Below are 3591 nucleotides of genomic sequence, written 5' to 3'. Positions count from 1 at the left end.
CGTTTTGTCCCCAAACTGTACACTCATATCCACAAGATTCTTATCAGCAGACAACACCTCAATATCAACATCACTCTTCCAAAAAACCGCAAGACCACCACTTCTTCCCACCGGGTTAACAGTATAAACACGACTATACCCCAGCCAAACTTGAATATCTACAAGGTCATTTCTTGAATGCATAGTTTCCATAAAAAAAAGCAACTCAGGGAAATATTTTTTACGTATTTCCATGAGCCTGTGAATTGTCAAGTCCAGGGACCGACCCAGTCCTCGACAATTCCAAGCAAGTAGGCTCATTGATCTTTGGACAGTCCCTCCTGCGGGACCGCCTTTTGAGTTATTTGCTTTGCAGCTTTGGGAACTCCACCCATCTGATCAACCACTTTCCTTTTCTCCACACTTCCAATTAGCATTCCATCTTTTAGAGAAATTTGGATATTGTTCTCTTGGCAAGCATTAGCATTCATCTTCCTCATATTTTTTCCGGGCCTTTTCCTGATGCTGTTCTTCTTTGAGGAGGTCCCGGAAAGATTAAGATCAAAAGATTTCAATCTAGACCCCGTAGAACCACTCAAAGAAGACGATGAAGCTGATGATTGAGAGAACCCAACCTGCTGAACTCTTGATGATGTAATCTCCGGCCTCCATTCAGATGCAGGGTTAGCTCTCATAGAAGCAGCTAAAAGTTTTTCACCTTGCGGTCTTGGTTCAAACAGACGAGACAACAAGTTTTCAGCTGGGTAATCAAAGACTAATCCTTTGCCTCTCTGTAAATCTCTTGTCACAGCCGGTACATGATCTAAGTCAAGGCAGATTTCCTTAGGATCGGATCATTTTCAACTTCTCTGACCGAAGCATTGACTCTCTCCTCTCTGATAATTCTTTCTTCACCTGTTGCCACTAAAAGATATTGCCTCATTCCATCCAACACTTCTGGAGCAATTCTTGATCGACCAGTATTAGAATTAATTCCAACCTGATTTTCCTCCAAAACACCAAATAGCGGATCAGATTCCAAAAGAACTACGTTCGACTTTTTCTTCACAATACTCTGGCCAGCTCTTCTTGAATCCGCTTCAACTTGTCTCCTCTGAATAGTGATCAGACAAACAGACTGTTCATGAGACAACCTCTGACAAGTGTAACACCTCTTCTGAATCCTTTCATAGTTGAAAAAGACTTTAGTTTTTCCACCGTTAGATAAGTCTATCACTTTTTCTTTGCGCAGAGGTCTTGAGACGTCAAACCGAACCTTAACTCTTTCATAAACATTACTTCGCGCCTTCAAAGGATCAAAAGCCACATCAGTAACCTTTCCTACTATATCTCCAAGCGCTTCAATTGCCAATTGAGTTTGATAGTTGATCGGGATATTCCTGATTTGAACCCATATTGGAATATACTGCAGTGAATCAGGAGGAGGAACTTCCGACCATCTCTCGACAACAATAGCCCATTTATGAAAAGTATGCACACCTTTTTCTAAGACTTCCACCAGATCATGTTCATTATCGAAGATAAACTGAAATCGTTCCTGCGAAAGAGCGATACCTCTAACACGGCCTTGTTTCTGCCATTTACGAGGCATCTGAAAGATAAACTCCCCCATATTCTGGTAGTCTAAGTTGAGCAGACGCCCAATTAAACTTCTTTTATTCCTTTCAGTCGAACTAAACTCAGGAAGATTTGGCATAACAAAGGGCACATCATCATCATCTTCAAGAGACATGGCCATCAAGGCCTTATCCATCGCTGCCGACATCAGATCTCCTTCGAACTCATATCCAAAACATTCAATCGAACCAGCAGAGACAATCAAACAGAATCGAAAAGATTACAGAACTTTCTAAATCCGAAACTGAGCTTCTCTCCTAAAAGTTTCAACACCACCTTTTGGAGCAGAAGAAACTGGAGCCCTTCTTAGGGAAACAAGATCAGATCTTAAGAACCGTAGCTTCAAAACAGATTTGCAAAGCCGGTAACTTCAAATCTTCGCTCAAATTTTATCGCTTTTGTTATCGCTCTTTTTCCACTCTTTCTTACTAAACGACAAAAACCACCGCTCACGTTCTGGTTCCTCCCCCAGATCATCTTTATCGCTTCCATATGAATCATTTTTGACAAACGATATTTAATTCAAACTAAATACCATATGCTACTTGTCACCCTTTGAGTTCTTGTAATTCTTACTTACTTTTCCTCTCTCGTTCTTGTATTTTTTCTTAAAATTCTTCTTTATCTTTTGATATGAATACTTTATTTTTTGTGTAGTATAATACATAAGAACTTTATCGCTTCCGTATGAATCATTTTTGACAAACGATATTAAATTAGAGATACAAGACACATGATCTAAGACTTTAGTCACTTAAATGTGCTGTCATATTTTTTTTTCCGTCAATGGTTTGATATTCACTCCAAGGTAAAATACAAGAATTCATACATAAGCTGGCGGTCTAACAAAACATCCCCAGAATCAAGAGCCCATATGAAAGCGGCAACTAGAACCCACACTTGGGTGACTTACGGAACCAAAACATAAATATTAAAACCGCATCTAAACCCATAATAACGATTAACTACTACACTCGAGTCTGAAACATACCAGCTCATCAAAATTTAGAAATAAGCACATGCCAATAATCGGGATTTACCGCTACTTCACATAGCCCACCACATAATAATCTCTACTTCTTACATCCACACCATGACTTATCGCTGCTGCTTACGCCCGCCAAACGATAAAACCTGAGACTTCATAACCCGACAAAGGATATCGATACCCGATCAACCTAACCTTCGGATACGGATGCGGCGCAATCATAAACGTCCATTTTGTCCTAGATAGAAGCCCAACCAAAACACCACAAAAACGAAGCCTTACCAACCGAACCTTACCAGACACATTCACGGAAAAAGAAACGGACGCCAAGAAATCACTGCACTAACCAAACGTAGCGACCGAGCGATCGTCCTGCTCGGTCGCTACGTAGCGATCGTCCCGCTCGATCGCTACATAGCGACCGAGCTCGGCCATGCTCGGTCGCTACGTAGCGACCGAGCTCGAGCCAAAGCTCGGTCGTTACATAGTGACCGAGCTCTTCCGAAACGTCGAAACGACACCAGTCCATGCATTCTCGTCAAACTTTCGATGCTATCTCCCGATGACCGTAGTGAGCTCAGTCTAGTTTTTCCGCTATTCTAAATCATCGATCAAACTTTGCGGATTAATACCGCGGAAAGTTCGTTCCTTATCGAAAGAAATCGTATTAAACGCTTCGAGTCGGAAGACGGCCCAAAGGGACCTAAAACACGACTCGAGGCCCATCTTACGATTTCTTAACCAAAAGCCCGTAAACCACAGCACGGTTTATGCTTGGTCCACAAGGAAGGATAAATGTCAAGTTTCCGCGGATAAATACGGTAGTTTTGATGATAATTGTGAAGATCGGGAAAAATGGAATATCTCCATTTTTATGCTATGACGGCTTAAGGGCAGAAGAGTAAAAGCGTAAACTGACCTTGGAGCTAGTATATAAGGAGTCCTAGGCGAGGAGCGAAACTGGACGATTTTTCAGAGAAAACTTA

The 3591-nt window shown here is 41.5% G+C and overlaps 1 pseudogene; it reads right to left on the bottom strand.

The window, feature by feature from the left end:
- Window positions 1–278: 278 nt before the first annotated feature.
- Window positions 279–3266, bottom strand: LOC106418805 (annotated as a pseudogene).
- Window positions 3267–3591: the final 325 nt, after the last annotated feature.

The sequence above is a fragment of the Brassica napus genome, chromosome A8 (genome assembly GCF_020379485.1).
Source record: "Brassica napus cultivar Da-Ae chromosome A8, Da-Ae, whole genome shotgun sequence".
NCBI classification, from domain to species: Eukaryota; Viridiplantae; Streptophyta; class Magnoliopsida; order Brassicales; family Brassicaceae; genus Brassica; species Brassica napus.
Note: the sequence above shows the minus strand (reverse complement) of the source record. Positions and strands in the feature narration are given on the sequence as shown.